General features: G+C 38.3%; 1 long non-coding RNA gene across 1 annotated transcript; it reads left to right on the top strand.

Moving 5' to 3' along the window:
• Nucleotides 1-1,523: 1,523 nt before the first annotated feature.
• LOC139141793 (uncharacterized) lies at nt 1,524-10,120 on the top strand. Its single transcript, XR_011554243.1, has 4 exons — nt 1,524-1,815; nt 3,945-4,452; nt 4,992-5,581; nt 5,934-10,120. It is a non-coding gene; the product is annotated as an uncharacterized lncRNA (long non-coding RNA).
• The last annotated feature ends 9,172 nt before the right edge of the window (nt 10,121-19,292 follow it).

Raw genomic sequence — 19,292 nt, forward strand, 5'->3', positions numbered from 1 at the left:
TGTTTTTGAAATGCCCAATGGGGGGTGGGGGGGTCAGTGTGTTTTTGAATATCGACACAGGCTCATCATTGCCTAAAATGCATCGTGTCAGCCACAAATTTCATCCAGTTGCATTTTTCGGTGCGCCCTTCGGGCGCGTAACTTTAATAATCAGACATATTTTTTCAGCATGCCAACTTTAACATATCAGGCATACATATATCAGAGATATATGTATGTTCAATGTTTTTCAGCATGCTCTTCGAGCGCATTACTTTAATATATCAGACATTTTTCAGCACACCCTTCCTGTGCATTACTTTAATATACAAGACATATATATCAGAGATATCAGGATGTTTCATATTTTTCTCCGCGCCCTTCGGGCGCCATACTTTAATAAATCAGAGATATATGCCAGAGATATCTTGATGTTTGCTAAGTGAAAGTGTACTATTATGAAATCTGCATTTCATATGAAAAGCATGACAAATTCCTGATACTTTTCTGTTCTCTCTTGAGAATTCAGTATGAGAAAGCAACATGCACAAATATCAATGTTACAAGAAAAGGTCATCTCAGACTCTGCACACATCAGATTTGGCTAAAATGCCTCTCTATGGTCCCTCAGGAGATTTAATTGGATGGCTGGCAAGTCTTAACACCCATCAAAGTTTTTGATTTACTGCTTTTTCCTGTTTGATATTAATGATTGACATCCATTTCTGTACAACAGTTCAGGACATCTGGTTAAGCATAGAAAGTGTGAAATACATTCACAGCTCATTCAAAATGTACTGTATTCAAACTTTAAGATTGACACTTTGAAATTCCTATCTTACAACTGACATGCCAACAATTTCATTAAAACACAGAATGACAGTTAAAATATAAATGTATGTAAAATATATATATATATATATATATATATATATATATATATATATATATATATATTACAGTATTATATTATTACATATTACAGTTGTCGCGTGCGGGGGGGGGGGGTCACCCTGTTTTCAAATTTGGAATATGGGGGTCACCCTGTTTTAAAAATTTGGAATATGGGGGTCAGCCACTTTTGACGTCGGCAAAATATAATCCACCAGCCCCCCCCCCCCCCCAGGCCGAAGAAACTGACCAGTCCCTAAGTTGACGTGTTTTCACACTTTCGACGTCTAATCTGCCCAATTTTAGGGACAAATTATGCAAATGAGTAGAACACGGTGATGGTGAATGGGAAAGGTCACTTTCTTCATATGTGTATATTATATATATATATATTATATATATATATATATATATATATATATATATATATATATATATATATATATATATATATATATAATACATGTATATATATATATATATATATATATATATATAATATATATATATATATATATATATATATATAATATTTGTTTATTTATTTATTTTTTTATTATACATGTATATAAAACAGCCCCTTAAGGTAACGGCGTCCAGCGGGTCGACGTATATAAGTCAATACATTATTCACTAAATTTTAATATCTACATAAGAAATAGCACGGTCCTCGTATATCTTTGATCGCGACGCTCAGAGTCAGAGTGATTCGAGACTGTTCGAAGTCGTGCCATTTCGGCATTTCGATGGGTTACAGTGTAGAAGCGAGACCTCTATAGTTGATTTATGGAGAAGATACGCGTTACGTCACAGTCTCGAAGTTCGATATGGCGTTCAGTGGAGGCAAATACAAAATATGCATTGCGTCGTACGGTAAAGTGGTCACTTCGCTGTTCGCGGGAGGAACTGAAGACGAGGACACTCATAATTCCTGGAACAACATTGGTGAGTCCAAAGAAAATGTAATTTTATGTACACTATTAGTCAATGTGCGAGTAGTCTCTGTAGTGGGCCGGGCCCCATAGTTTTGCCTGACGTTCCGGTTTTGTTATAGTACTACTATTAGTACGGCTAATGTTCTGCTGTCGAAACCACAACTCAAGTAAAGCCTCTTGCTGAAATACTGCAGCTTTCGAATGTGCAGACATTACCGTGTCAATACACACAAAGGTGGACTGGAAAGGGCCGCGGGCGGTTACTGGCCAGTAACCGAGAAGCAAACACAGCAAGATAATGATTTTTCTCTACCAGTGACGTCATTATAAATTTAGTCAAATACGTTAAATCAGTGATATAAACTGCACATCAAATTCATGTTGTAGTGTCCATATCCCTGCAAGGAGACTTGGTTAGCTCACAGTCCCTCTATAGATATGGATAGAGAGACTGTGGTTAGCTGATTTCTAGTAACGTTTCCCAATACCAGCTAGCAAGCAATTTAAGTCCAGCCCTGCGTACGATACTGTGTACATCGTACGCAGGGATACAAGCAAGCTACCGGTATTACAGTATGGTTTTAGTACATAAACTTTGACCATATACTTTGAATTTTGCAATTTTTGTTCATTTTCACACCCTGTATCATCACTAACGTTTTTGTACCAGGCTGTATGGTGTTATAGTGTCCATTGCAAAAGTTACCAACCATGGCATTACTACATACTTCGCCTTGGCACTGGACACAGGTGCCTGGAGTTGCCAGTCTAGTATACATAGAGAGAAGGGGAAAGTATTTCACAGTTCTGCCCTCTGGACTATGAAGCCAATAAAATATGGAGTTTAGAGTCAAATAAAAGGTCTATGCCGATAGCGAAATACCTCTTGCCTATAACGCTTAAGTTTCAAGTGGGCAAACAGCATTTAGTCTCAATAACGGCCCGAAACTCCCTGATCACACCTGTCATCATGTTCTTACGTATAGCAGCAGTGCGGTTCTCATTATCATTCCACATGAACCCGTTACCCCACAACTGCCATATGTAAATAAGCTATCAAACAGGTTACAGATTCTTGTGTATGATGTCAAGCTTTGCATTTTGAACAAACCAAAGTCATGGGAAAGTTTACCATTGTTATTTGGTACGTATTGTAGAAAATATTTTAGCAAAGGTCACTAGTTCAAATAAACACCAATTAATCTGCGCTGAACTATGGGTAATATGTCCCATTTAGAATATCTGACGAATGTACAGATGACCCTGATGATGTACCTAACCAGGAGTTTTGGGCCAAAATGGGACTTAATAACAATCAACGTGTCTCAGAGTTGGACATTAAATGTCAAAGGTGTTTATCTAGTGAAGGATATTAGCTTTTTGACTGCATGCATTGATATATGTGGATTTTTATTTGTCTACTGGATTCCAGACTCCAGAGGCAAAGTTGTGTCAACCCTTCCCCTTCTCTCTATGTATACTACACTAGCAACTCCAGGCACCTGTACATCATGTGGTACTGGATGGACAGTGCATCAAAATGTGTTCAAATGCGCTTGACATTATGGATATTACAAGCTAAGGCCTATAGAAGCTATTAAATGTTGTATGTACACTCACTGTTGCCTCCCACATCTAACCCATTGTTAGTAAAGTGTCATTTATGCAATTTTTATCAATTCTGATGAACAACTTTTTTAAAAATCAGTTCCCTGTGGCCTTCAACTTTGATGTAAGGGTTTCATAGGATGTTTTTATGTTTGTATGTTCCAAATTATGACAAAACTACTATTACATGTTCAGACTATGCCCTAAAAAGACATTCAAAGCTTAATCCCTTGTATACTCCAGGTTCTGGTAAAAAAATTAAACAATGAGAGACTGAATTTGTTTGATATCGATATTAATAAATGTCAATGATTTGGAGCAGATTGACACCTTGTGTCATTGACACTGTTTTTGTTTGTTTTGATTCAAATTGGACAATTTACCATGCACTTACAGGAACATGCTTACATGCTCACACCAGTTCACCTCTTTGCCCAATGTTAGCTAATCCCGTCCACTGTATTATCTCATTATTACTATCCTGCCAACTGTGAAATTACAGATAAACAATTTTTCAATGTTCACTTACAGATTGGAGTCCATTCTATACCAGGGCATTAGAAAACAAGCTATGCATCTGGGGAGTATCTTTCTATTTCTTTCTATCAGTCTACTGTTATTTATTGTCCACTTGAGCATGCAAGAAGGAAAAATTGTCTGATTATTCGCTCAATGCATTTTTAGTCTTCAATCCAAATTGTGACGGCTACAAGTCCACCACTTTGTTTTCATGCTTGTATACTTTCATAATCCAAATTGTTATGGCTGCAGGGATTTCATTGTGTGTTTGGTCATTGTCAAAAATCCAAATTGCAAAGGCCAAAGTGTTGTTCTGTAATGCTTAATTATGCTGGCTAATTTTGTATTACAAAACATGCTGCTTTTAGCATCTGAAAAAATTGTTTGAATCAAAAGCCTGCAGACATTAATCTTGCGTTATGTAGCTGAATTTCACTTTGTTTAATAGTTCAACATTGTATACCCACTTTTTTACGTCTTGTTTTTTTTCTCATTATTTGCAGGATGACACCACAACCAGGTATGTTTCATGTAACTTTGTTTCATTCATAAAGTTTGTTAAAGCAGACTTTTGATACATTTTTTACACCTTCTTGCTAGCTATTGAACCGTTTTCTATGACATATGAGGATAATATATTAATACTTTGTTCAACAATGGAAATGTCTCCTTGTTCTTTTGTCAGTGGTAATAGCCATGCTAATAATAAATGCTTTTTAGGCATATCACAAATTTCAAAGTTATTTCACCATGATGTGGGCAGGAATGACCCCTCTGATTTGTACAATTGCTTTAACTACAGCACAATATGTCAAAGTCATCTCCCTGATGTATTTGTCTCAACACATGCACCATGAACATATTCAATACGGCTAGTTTTCAATTGGGTTCAAACTCACAACATACGGCAACAGTAGTATTAATGACAAAGTATTAATAACAGTGTCGTCTTAAAAATCTCTACAACCATGCATGGCACTCTGTAAAGTAACCTTCTTTATTCTGTTGATACTGACACCACAAAGTCCATTCACCTTCTTCTTTGATGTCATCTTGCAGTTTGCAGCACAACCACATGGAGGACCTAACTATTGAGAAGATTCCAGGAATAAGAAGAAATTACAAAGCCTTGCAGCAGGGGAGTATCTGTTCAATTTCTATCATTTGTCTTTTGTTCTTGTCCATTGGTGTCACAAGGGAAATTTGGCTTATCATTTGTTTCTATGCATATTTGGTCTTCACGTACTTAAACAATCCATGTTGTCATGACTACAGTGCTCTCACTCTATGTTTGGCTTATTTATGAAGATGTAAATTGTCATGACAACAATGCTTTTGATTCCATTTGGCTACCTAAAATACCGTATCCAAATTACCAAGGCTACAGTGTTGTTTTGTAATACTTAATTAAGCTGGCTAATTTGGTATTATAAAACATGCTGCCTTCGGCTTTTTGAAAATTAATAAATTTCAATCCCAACACCATGGACCCTCATTTGTTTGTTTTTGCTGATTTGTTCCTTCAGTAGTGTAGCATTTTGATACATTTGCCCATAGTCTTTTTTTCTCAATTTTTTTGTAGGAAAGAAGAGAAGTCAAGGATATTCACACGGTTCACCTAGTTTGGTATAGTTGAAAATATCAGGAAGGTTAGTAATCATTGATAGGTTTACAACATGGAACAGTTGAAATTGAATCTGATTGTCAGTGTTAAATTGTGCTGGCATATGTTCGTGAGTTCTATAATCCCCATATGGTAGATTTTGTAAATGGACAACTGTTTTTCTATGTGTAAGAGTAGTAAACTGTTGTGATATACCGGTACATGTACGTAATGTAGTACAACCATGTTGATTTACTGTTGTGATGTAGCAGGTTGCGTATACAACTGTACATTGACAGCTTTTTGGGTATAATGCCTAGCATAACAGTTTTCACATTATTTCCTAGAAGCCAAAGCTTTTTCTTTATACTATTTCCTCGTTATTATTTTTTATGTAGAAGGAAGAGAGCAAGGAAGAACAGCCAAGGTGATCAAGTGAAGAAGATGTGGTGAAGAAGAATTTGAAGTCTCACAATCAATGTAAGGAGATGGTATTCCTCGTACTTGTACTGGACACAACTTTCTATTTTTTATCAGATCATCAACCATGGGGGGAAATACCTCCACAGGGCTCTATTTTCTTTGCCAGATGATAGATCTCAGTACTGATGTTGCATATCTCAGTATCATTGTGGCACCACCTGGTGATTTTCTCCTGGATGTCCGGTAGCTGTGTGACTTCTTCCACTGCTGGAGAGGTCCTGCCACGCTACTCAAAGCTGATTGCACTGGGGGACGTGAACACTAACCCTTAGCAGATTCATCCTCCACTCTGGGTTTTATGATGGTGCTGCCCCGGATGATGATTGGTCATACAATGGCAAGACACTATTTATTTATTTATTTTGTAATTATTTCTGTGTTTTTCACATATTTTTCTGTGCAGTAGGGAAACGTTTTCATTCCACACTTCATTTTCATCCAATTCATAAAATGCAATATTCCTGCTATAATATATTGTCACTTTCCCACTTGTTAATGTTGTGTCTTGTCAAAGACGATGGGGAGGTCCTATAAGTTACAAAGTGTTGATGCCAGGTGATTAATGACAACATCACCATTGGACAACTTCCACAATACTCTTGGAGATTGTTACATGAACAATGTTGATGTTTCCTGTGTTCTTGCCTGATGACTGTACTGATTACATGGATCATTCTAAGTGTGAACAGCTTTCTCAACCAAACAGAAGAGCTAGCAGCCTGCCTACCTAATGGAACATTGAATACCTTACAACTGCCCCAAAATAATACCACCGGCAACTTTATAAAGTTACCTTACATCAAGGACCTGGCTAGATTATCTACTGTAAATGCCAATGGTACAGTGTATGTTGACCTTTTTGCAGACTTAAAAGAAGATCAATGTCTCAACAACTGTCATTCCAGCTTCAAAGTAACAAAGTGCACCAAGTGACCTTACTGGTTTAGGCACCAATCTACTGAATACTTCATAAAGATACTTCTATCTCCACAACACCAAGATTGCCTTTCCTGCAGTGAATACCAACGGCATATTGACATTTTTGCTGACTGACAAGAAGATCAAAGTGTTAACAACTGTCATTCCAGCTGCAAACTATGAAACTGTTAACGAAGTGACCTTACTGATTGGAGATCAATCCACTGAATACTTGTCTGGAAAATTTACGCTGTGAATACAATGTAGCAATGTGACTTGACAATCAATGACATTTATGCTACAACTCATGAAATTATCGAATTGCACTGCAATGGATTTTACTTGCACTCCAAATGAATTGGATATATCTGAACAAGACTGCATGGATTTCACCAATTTATTCCAAGGCAGCGGATTTATCCCAACAAGACTGAATAAATGTGACTGCAGGTGACACTTATATGTCAAATTATGTCTTCAAAATTCAAAATTCTGAGAGATGTGAGGACAAATAAGGTTTGCATCGTTGAAATCATACAGACTGAGAGATTTGTCTACACAGTCATATTATACATGAATTCCCATTGCCACATCAGCGGATCATCTACCAAGGACTTTCCACCAGTGGATGTATGCCAAGCAACAAACTGAGCATTGCTACAAGCTTTTCAGCTATGATTTTGGATATCTACCACCACGTTATGTACTGCTTCAGAACCATGGCAGATCTGCTAACTTCTTAAGCCCATCAAACTGACAAAAGACACCTAGTGGTAAAGTGACAATAATTCTGGGTTGTAAATATACTGTAAGTGGCCATTGTGACCTTGTCATAATCAAATGAATGACATTTCCTCACATTGCACTATCATATGTTGTCTGTTCACTCATTCATTACCCCAAATAATCATTGAATTTACAGTGTCCACTTTTGAAAGGTACTGTCTTTGTCCTTGGGACCACCCAAAGAATTGAATATATAATAACAAAGACTTTATTAGTGGCCTTAGAACCAGCTTAGGCCACTTTAATATCAAAAAAAAAATGGTAAAAAAAAGAGAAAAAAAAATAGACAAGAAAAAAAATATTAAAATTAATAACATCATGGAAAAAATTAAAAAAATATTAAATATCAGAAAAAAATATTAAAACAAATGTAAAATAAATAAAAAAAATACAAAATAATGAAAAGAAAATATAAATTAATAGCATAAAACAAAAAAAGGAAAAGAAAATTAATAACATAAAGGAAAAAACCTTTATGCTTGTTTTATGTTCTTCAATCAATAATGTGATGAATAATTTCAAGTGCAAGGGAAATATAATGAACAGGAGAACTTAATGTGTTATTGATTCAACAGCTTACAATTTTTATTAAATTTTTGTGACAAAGTCTGATGGGGACTTAAAAGATTGTGCTCCACCGTCCGTCCCTCCGTGCATCCGCCGTCCATCTGTCCCTCTATGGGTGTGTCTGTTCATTTGTCCTTCCTTGCATGCATCCGTCTGCCTGTCCCCCCGTGCATGCGTCCGTCTACCTGTCCCTCCGTGCGTGCGTCCGTCCATCTGTCCCTCCAAGCATGCATCCGTCTGTCTGTCCCTCCGTGGGTGTGTCCGTCCATCTGTACATCCCTTAGTCTGTCCCTCCGTGCATGTCCTTCCACCTAAGAAGATATCTCAGACATGCCTAACTTGATTTGTTTCAAAATAGGCAAAAGGACAACACATAATGACTAACATACGCATATCAAATTATTCATGGTACTGTCCAATATTGCTTCCAAATGGCCATTTTCTTCATTTTCTTATGTCCAGAGCCACAATTTTCTTGAGGCTTCTGTGCCTTAACCATATACATGTGTCAGTCATGTTTGTACATGCAGTCAGTTTGACAGTTCTTTGAAGTCAACTGAACTCAGTGGTCAGTGGTCATGCCCTATAATATTCTTTTTTTCTCACTGTACCCCATGTAACAAGTCATTCTAAGTCATCTTTTTGGGATGGGAGTGATTTTTAACAAAATTTTACATATGACCTCTGACACTGGCCCTATGTTGTATAAGTCATCCATAAAAAAAGGTCTGAAGGAGTCACAGCTTTCATATTTCACCTTTGTGGTTCATTATCTAAAGTTATAATGACTTTCAACATTTTTTCATTGACATATGATGCTTCAAGGTACTACATGTGATTTGATTCAGGATCTCTTTCAATGTGATGGCTTTGTCTTGCTCCATTTTTGGTTTTCATGGTCTTGTAACTGAAAACTCAACATGGAGTACATATTTCTCATGAACAACAGCTGTATTGTTTGTGGCAACAATGTCTTATGCAGTCCTGACTTGTTAGCATTGTAAATTTTTCCAGGTCTCAACATTTTCTGAGAACTTCCACCTGAAATTCATCTTCATCGAATGGAAATGTCTCATCTTGGACAGAAAACTGATTACCCGGAAACTGTCTGTCACTTGTCTTTTTAACCAAGTTTGTCAAGTGTTTAAGGTCATACAGGTGGTGATCATTTTTATACCATTAACAGTAGAAATGTTGATTGGACAATTTGTATATACATGCATGTTCATCTGTCAGGGCTGCACTTACTGTGATCAAGAGATGTTGTTACTGTCTTTGTCTGTTCATCTTTGGGTAGTTCCTCCACTCATGTTTTACAGTCATAAATATATCAGTGAACAATGCACTTGCACACATGAAGACAAATCCATGTGCATTTTTCTGTGGATATGCACATACACTTGTACATAATTTTATGTTGAAAATCCATGACATTGACCTTCACAGAGATATCTGTGTTTCCTTGATGCTTGAACACAGTAAACCACATCCTTGAGTCATTGTAACATGGCCATACATGAAAATGTTTGTAGTTGACAACTTTTTGAGTAATTATGTATCTGAAATATGAAGTACTATACAATGGCCTTGCCCTACAATTGAGGCATTAATTGTGACAGCCATGATCATCTCATCAACATGTTGTTGGTAATTACCTGTGATGTTTTCTGCCACAGTTTTCTTGAGTCTTCTACACCATTGATATACTTGTGTCAGTGCAACATGTTTGTACATGCAGAAGTACAATAACGTTTGACAGCTCTTTGAAGAAAACTGAACTCAGTGGTCAGTGGTCATGCCCTATAAAATTCTTTTTTTAAACTGTACCCCATGTAACAAGTCATTCTAAGTCATCTTTTGGGATGGGAGTGATTTTCAACAAAATTTACATATGACCTCTGTCCTTCAATCAATAATGTGATGAATATTTCAAGTGCAAGGGAAATATAGTGAAGAGGAGAACGTAATGTGTTGATGATTCAACAGCTTACAATTTTTATTAAATTTTATTACATTTTTGTCAGTCCCCGTGGACAAAGTCTGGTGGGACTTAAAAGATTGTGCTCCATCCGTCTGTCCCTCCGTGCGTGCGTCCGTCCATCTGTCCCTCCAAGCATGCATCCGTCTGCCTGTCCCTCCGTGCATGCATCCGTCTACGTGTCCCTCCAAGCATGCGTCCGTCTGCCTGTCCCTCTGTGGGTGTGTCCGTCCATCTGTACATCCCTTAGTCTGTCCCTCCGTGCATGTCCTTCCACCTAAGAAGATATCTCAGACATGCCTAACTTGATTTGTTTCAAAATAGGCAAAAGGACAACACATAATGACTAACATACGCATATCAAATTATTCATGGTACTGTCCAATATTGCTTCCAAATGGCCATTTTCTTCATTTTCTTATGTCCAGAGCCACAATTTTCTTGAGGCTTCTGTGCCTTAACCATATACATGTGTCAGTCATGTTTGTACATGCAGTCAGTTTGACAGTTCTTTGAAGTCAACTGAACTCAGTGGTCAGTGGTCATGCCCTATAATATTCTTTTTTTCTCACTGTACCCCATGTAACAAGTCATTCTAAGTCATCTTTTTGGGATGGGAGTGATTTTTAACAAAAATTTACATATGACCTCTGACACTGGCCGTATGTTGTATAAGTCATCCATAATAAAACAGGTCTGAAGGAGTCACAGCTTTCACATTTCACCTTGGTGGTTCATTATCTAAAGTTATAATGACTTTCAACATTTTTTCATTGACATATGATGGTTCAAGTCATTACATGTGCTTTGACTCAGGATCTCTTTCAATGTGATGGCTTTGTCTTGCACCATTTTTGGATTTCATGGTCTTGTAACTGAAAAACTCAACATGGAGTACATATTTCTCAGGAACAGCAGCTGTAGTTTGCAGCACCATGTCTTATGTAGTCCTGACTTGTCAGCATTGTAAATCTTTCCAAGTCTCAACATTTTCCTAGAACTCCCACCTGAAATTCATCTTCATCGAATGGAAATGTCTCGTCTTGGACAGACAGCTGATTACCCAGAAACTGTTTGTCAACCAGCAAATCAGTTGGGAAAGTATCTGTCCAATGACTATTACATTCCTCAGATGACAGTAACTTCAGTCACTTGTCTTTTCAACCAAGTTTGTCAAGTGTTTAAGTCATACAGGTGGTGATCATTTTTATATCATTAACAGTAGAAATGTTGATTGGACAATTTGTATATACATGCATGTCCATCTGTCAGGGCTGCATTTACTGTGATCAAGACATGTTGTTACCGTCCTTCTCTGTTCATCTTTGCGTAGCTCTTCCAATAATGTTTTACAGTTTGAGAAAGGCTGTAGAGTTTTCAGGCGAATGAGTCTGTATAACAAACACAACAAACTGTTTTACAGTTTGTTTCGTTGTAGCATGGCCATGGATGAAAATGTCTGTATTTGACAGGTTTTTGAGTGAACTTCATTCTGTGGCAGCAACATTCAAAATATGCATCTAAAACAACAACTAAACAATGGCCTTGCCCTACAATTGAGGCATTAATTGTGACAGCCATGATCATCTCATCAACATGTTGTTGGTAATTACCTGTGATGTTTTCTGCCACAGTTTTCTTGAGCCTTCTGCACCATTAATGTACTTGTGTCAGTGCAACATGTTTGTACATACAGAAGTACAATTACGTTTGACAGTTCTTTGAAGAAAACTGAACTCAGTGGTCAGTGGTCATGCCCTATAATATTCTTTTTTTCTAACTGTACCCCATGTAACAAGTCATTCTAAGTCATCTTTTTGGGATGGGAGTGATTTTTAACAAAAATTTACATATGACCTCTGACACTGAGCTTATCAAACAATAGGTCTGAAGGAGTCACAGCTTTCACACATCACCTTTACCATTCATTGACTGAAGTTGTCCACAGCAATATATGCACCTATAAAACTTAAACACTCAGCATATATCTTGTGGCCGTGTTTAATTTTCTATGGTATACATTGAGAAATGTATGAACTAGAAATGTCATGATGATAATTAGACTATTTTCCATGGGGAGGCTATCATTTCTACTCAGCTATCACCAGACTCCCTACAGGGGATGACACCCCAAGCTTACATCAATAAGGGCTGTAAAAGGCAGAAAGCTGTTTCAGTTCTAGGAGTAAGTGGCCACAGCTAGTGGCCCCTGGTATTATGTTTGGCTTTGGTTGCACTACCTACCCAAGTTATTTTATCTTGTTCTTTTTAAGCTTTTAAGACAGTCACAGATAAATGCATTGTGTATTTGTCCATGTGTGTATGCACATACACTTGTATAATATTTGTTGAAAATCCATGACATTGGCTTTCACAGAGATATCAGTGTTTCCCTAAAGCATGAACACAGTAAACCACATCCTTGTATCATTGTGACATGGCCATACATGAAAATGTTTGTATTTGAAAGCTTTCTGAGTAAACTTCAGTCTGTAGCAGCAACATTCAAAATAATGTATCTGAAACATGAAGTACTGAACAATGGCCTTGGCCTACAGGCATTAATTGTGACAGCTGTCATCAACATGTTGTTGGTGATTACCAATGCCAAGTTTTCTGCCAAAGTTTTCTTGAGGCTTCTGTGCTATTAACCATATACCAGTACATGTGTCAGTCATGTTGTACATGCAGTAAGTTGGACAGTTCTTTGAAGTCAACTGAACTCAGTGGTCAGTGGTCATGCCCCTATAATATTCTTTTTTTCTAACTGTACCCCATGTAACAAGTCATTCTAAGTCATCTTTTTGGGATGGGAGTGATTTTTAACAAAAATTTACCATATGACCTCTGACACTGAGCCTATGTTGTATAGGTCATCCATGAACAAACAGGCCTAAAGGAGGTCACTCATGCTTTCGCATGTCACCTTGGCGGTTCATTGTGTGAAGTTGTAATGACTTTCAACATTTTTTCATTGACATATGATGCTTCAAGGTACTACATGTGATTTGATTCAGGATCTCTTTCATGTGATGGCTTTGTCTTGCTCCATTTTGTGATTTCATGGTCTTGTAACTGAAAACTCAACATGGAGTACATATTTCTCATGAACAACAGCTGTATGTGTTTGTGGCAACAATGTCTTATGCAGTCCTGACTCGTCAGAATTGTAAATTTTTCCAGGTCTCAACATTTTCTTAGAACTCCCACCTGAAATTCATCTTCATCGAATGGAAATGTCTCGCTTTGGACAGAAAGCTGATTATACCCTGAAACTGTTTGTCCACCAGCAAATCAGTTGGGAAAGTATCTGTCCAATGACTATTACATTCCTCAGATGACAGTAACTTCAGTCTCTTGTCTTTTCAACCAAGTTTGTCAAGTGTTTTAAGTCATACAGGTGGTGATCATTTTTATACCATTAACAGTAGAAATGTTGATTTAACAATTTATATATACATGCATGTTCAGCTGTCAGGGCTGCATTTACTGGCAAGACATGTTGTTAGTCTTTCTCTGTTCATCTTTGAGTAGCTCCTCCAATCATGTTTTACAGGTTGAGAAAGGCTGTAGAGTTTTCACACATCAATGAGTCTGTATAATAAACAATTCCAATTTCCAATAACTGTCAATTGTCTATTGGCCTGCCACGTTCCCAAGCTTCAAGAATAGATGGCATACAATTTATGGAGAAGTAATCATACTTGTCAGAAATGCCAATTACACTGCCAGCATCATTTTCCTACAGTGATGCTTCAATGTATGGACAGATTACAACATTTGTTTCAAGTTCACTTAACTTGTGACTCCAACCTATCAATGCATGTGTCTCATTGGAGACAATGATAATTTGTATAACATCCTGTGACATCCTGTCTTGCCAGAATTCTACACTTTTTACAAGTCAACGTTCCGTTTCTGTTGATTCAAAAGAATTTCCAGATGCAATGGTAATATCTCAATTTAAGCTTCATTGGTAATGGACATCATTATCCAAGAACTGTTTGTCAACCAGCAAATCAGTTGGGAAATGTACATGTGTCTCTCCATTGAATGTATAAATCATGCACTGATTCAAAGTAAAGGTCTGGAAAGTTGACATTCAGTAGTGTTGCCAACACAAATAACATCTTGGCAGATATTGTATTCTTTATCAAAGCATTGATTAGCCAATCAGTCAGGCATAATTGCATACATGTCAACCTATGAAGCCTGAATGATATCAGACGATGTTTCTTCATCTAATACTTTCAAATACCAGACATGAGAGCTTGTCTCCAATATTCTGGAGAGGTACACTCCAGTGTAGCAAAAGAAAAACTAATAATACTTATAAACTCCTGAAACAATGAGTGATACATATTTCTAGTTTATGTAAAGAATCCAAAGAATTGCAGATTCATTGAGCTTCATAACCAATCTTCCTTGCATGGAAATTATGAAATGATGTAGCTGGACCATTCTTGACATCAGATACAGCACACTCTAGACTCTTTTACAGCAAACATCGTGGTATATTTTGTAGCATCTTACACACTCATTTCATCAACACAGGAGAGTTTGCTGTCAAGATGATGTTTCCAATATGGCACTTGTGTACAAAATGTTTACTTGTGAATGTGACAACATCACTGGCATATAAGCAAACATGAGGAATCATTGAAATATGAACACCTCTGTAATTATTCCTTGAATTTCAACGCTGTCCATACTCTTCAATTGATGGGTCAGAGTGGAAAATTTCATTTAAAAGGAAGCTATGGAAGGTAAATTGTGACCATAGCTATAACTGCATTTACTACCTTTTGCAAAAGCATTTGTATAATGCACAATGTACATATCCAGTGTACATAGCCATGTAACTGCATTACAAATGTGACAAACAGCTTATTCATGTTCAGCACATGAAGTTTATTGTAAAAATACTTTATAAAAAAATGTCGAAGCTGAATTGACAACCACCAAATAGTTTACTACCATTGACAGAAGCATGAAATTGCTTCAGATGACTGACCCTTGGATAATCAACATTCTACAATATCAGTCACATCTACTTGTAATAAATATTGATTAATCAATAACTTTCAGAACGCTGCTCTATTTCGTTTATATTTGATTTCCTTGGATGAAAAGGAGTTAGCAGGGGTGGGTTCACTTTTGTTGTGGGTATTGAAACCAGGGTTGGCAGAGGGGTGGGTCCACTTTTGTTGTGGGTATTTGAACCAGGGGTTGGCAGAGGGTTGGCCACACTTTTGTTGTGGGTATTGGAACCAGGGGTTGGCAGAGGGGTGGGTTCACTTTTGTTGTGGGTATTGGAACCAGGGGTTGGCAGAGGGTTGGCCACACTTTTGTTGTGGGTATTGGAACCAGGGGTTGGCAGAGGGGTGGGTTCACTTTTGTTGTGGGTATTGGAACCAGGGGTTGGCAGAGGGGTGGGTTCACTTTTGTTGTGGGTATTGGAACCAGGGTTTGGCAGAGGGGTGGGTTCACTTTTGTTGTGGGTATTGGAATTTGGGTTGGCAGAGAAAGTGGGTTCACTTTTGTTGTGGGTATTGGAACCAGGGGTTGGCAGAGGGGTGGGTTCACTTTTGTTGTGGGTATTGGAACCAGGGTTGGCAGAGGGGTGGGTTCACTTTTGTTGTGGGTATTGGGAACCAGGGTTTGTAGAGGGTGGGTTCACTTTTGTTGTGGGTATTGGAACCAGGGTTGGCAGAGGGGTGGGTTCACTTTTGTTGTGGGTATTGGAACCAGGGGTTGGCAGAGGGGTGGGTTCACTTTTGTTGTGGGTATTGGAACCAGGGTTGGCAGAGGGGTGGGTTCACTTTTGTTGTGGGTATTGGAACCAGGGGTTGGCAGAGGGGTGGGTTCACTTTTGTTGTGGTTATTGGAACCAGGGTTGGCAGAGGGTTGGGTTCACTTTTGTTGTGGGTATTGGGAACCAGGGTTTGCAGAGGGGTGGGTTCACTTTTGTTGTGGGTATTGGAACCAGGGTTTGCAGAGGGGTGGGTTCACTTTTGTTGTGGGTATTTGAACCAGGGTTTGCAGAGGGGTGGGTTCACTTTTGTTGTGGGTATTGGAACCAGGGGTTGGCAGAGGGGTGGGTTCACTTTTGTTGTGGGTATTGGAACCAGGGGTTGGCAGAGGGGTGGGTTCACTTTTGTTGTGGGTATTGGAACCAGGGTTGGCAGAGGGGTGGGTTCACTGTTTTTGTGGGTATTGGGAACCAGGGTTTGTAGAGGTAGGGTTCACATTTGTTGTGGGTATTGGAACCAGGGGTTGGCAGAGGGGTGGGTTCACTTTTGTTGTGGGTATTGGAACCAGGGGTTTGCAGAGGGGTGGGTTCACTTTTGTTGTGGGTATTGGAACCAGGGGTTGGCAGAGGGTGGGCACACTTTTGTTGTGGGTATTGGAACAAGGGGTTGACAGTGGGATGGGCACATTATTTTAGTGGGTATGGGAACCAGTTTGTTTAGGGGATGGCAGAGGGGGAGGGCAAATGTTTGTCGTTGATATGGATTCATGGTGCGAGGGATTGGTTGAGGGGAACATAGGAAAAGGTCACTAGCTTTTGTTGTTGGTTTTTGAAGAGTTTTTGCAAGGACTGCCTGTTAGGGCGCAGGTGATTAGGAATTCCTGATTGGAAATGAAAGGATGTAAAAGCTACTTGGTGGGCAGAGAACATAATCAAGTAATGACAGGAGGGCACCTGTTAACAGTTTCAGTGTCTCCTCCTAATAAAAACTTTCAAAAATGCCTTTCTACCTCAATGCATGGAAACATACTAAGCTATCAATTTTTGGGTTCCAATCTTGTGTCTGATATCACAAGTACTACTTGCTAAGACCAATGTATGTTGGTAGAACACTTTATTGATGTGGTCGACATGAAAACAAGCATAAGGGGTAAATGTTGAATGGGTGGTCTCAAGGACAAATACAGTACCTAGACTCTGGATATCAGGAATATTGTTGATTATAAAGTGATGTTACTGTTCCCTCTGCACAGAAACATGTGTAATCTAATCCATTCATATTTAAACTTTGGATGTCTTGCTGTTGTACATAACAATCATTGTCTGGTGTGGTACCATCTGAAACTCAGGGTGCCGGATAGATCTGTTAAGGGTTCGGGATCATGTCCTGTGGTCCTCTTGGCTTTGAAGAGTGTGGCAGAGCTGTTCTAGGAGTGGAGTAGTCATATGGTTGCCAATGGATGTTTAGTTCTTGAAGATCATCAAGTGGTGGCGCTTGCTACTTAGGCTATGGAGTAATGGTGCTGAGGTTTATCATTTGGTGGAGGAAATCTGTCCTGTGGGGATGACATCATGAATTTCGGCTTTCTGTACCAAATTCAAGTGGATAGTACGACTACCAGGTATGTCAGCTCAGCTGTTCAGATGTGTAGTCATCTGTGTAAAAAGAATGCCATTATCATGTGAACAAAGTGGACTCCTTGTAGTCAAGGATGACATATTGGAACAATTTGACATTAAGTTTGGCAGTTGGACAAAATTAATTACAATTTTCATGAAACTGTTCATCCAAGATGTCAAGTAGCTCACTTTGTTTATAGGGCCATGGTCTCATGCAAGAGGGACGTAGATTATCAACATTTTGAAATAAAATGGAAAACTACGCTGAAAAACTTTGGAACTGTTTTGACTTGCATTGATTTAAAATATTCCATTCCATTGGGGGTTGCTGAGAATGTTTGATTTGCCAAATTTTATACAAAAGAGGGTTTAAGAAAATAAAAATATGAAAACTATTGACAAAAGTATGTTATGTCCCTCTTGCACTGGGCCATCACATCGTATATGTTGCATTTTCTGGCATATTTTCCTGTAAATTTTATGATATTATTTGGTAAAATTGACATCAAATTTTCATATTTCCTCTTTTGGCAATATTTGATCAAAATGTCATACGAGTACCTCCTTCAGTCATATTGACAGCCTCAATCTCTACTATACTTTCCAATACAAAGACAGGATCCTGAGTATTTGTAAGGGAGCTGATCAGTTGTGTGATGCCACACACAGCCTCACACCTTTGAGAGCCATCATATGACATCACACATCACCCTTGACCTTCAGCTGTTGATGATGTCACAGCATCACACCTTTGAGAGCCATCGTATGACATCACACATCACCCTTGACCTTCAGCTATTGATGATGCCACAGCCTCACACCTTTGAGAGCGATCATATGGTATCACAAATCACCCTTGACCTTCAGCTATTGATGATGCCACAGCCTCACACCTTTGAGAGCGATCATCATCCTTGACCTTCAGCTATTGATGATGCCACAGCCTCACACCTTTGAGAGCGATCATATGGTATCACAAATCACCCTAGACCTTCAGCTATTGATGATGTCACGGCCTCACACTGTTGAGAGCCATCATATGGCATCACACATCACCTTTGACCTTCAGCTATTGATTATGTCATGGCCTCACACCTTTGAGAGCAATCATATGGCATCACACATCACCTTTGACCTTCAGCAATAGATGATACCATGTCCCCAGCCTTCAAAGGCGCATAATCACATGGCCTTGATTTTCATGATTAAGGGATCTATCTCAACCTGCTTTTAATGACTGTACAGCTTATTATTTAGTTCCCCTGCAAATATTGTTTTCTTTTCTGTCTAGATGGTAATTACCATCACAATTTTACAATTCATAATTCTGTTGAATGATATATTCTAGGTTTCATACTTGGGAGCCTCAAAATGATCAGCCTATATTGAAATTTTTATTCTCTCTTTTTCTCTTTCTTTTGCAGCAATTCACGAAACATGCTGTACTTTCTTTCTAAATTAAAAAAACTTTTCTCTTTTCTATCATGTGTGCAATGAAGGGTCGTATAATAGATGCTGATATGAAGTTCATCCACCTTCAGCCGTTATCATCAATTGCCAGGAATGTTCATACATTCTTGCCAGCTCATTTCTCTTACTGTGAGTAACAATGGTGGCAATTGGTAGGCTAGGCAGCTGTTGTGTATCTCATGA

The sequence above is a fragment of the Ptychodera flava genome, chromosome 10 (assembly GCF_041260155.1).
Source record: "Ptychodera flava strain L36383 chromosome 10, AS_Pfla_20210202, whole genome shotgun sequence".
NCBI lineage: Eukaryota > Metazoa > Hemichordata > Enteropneusta > Ptychoderidae > Ptychodera > Ptychodera flava.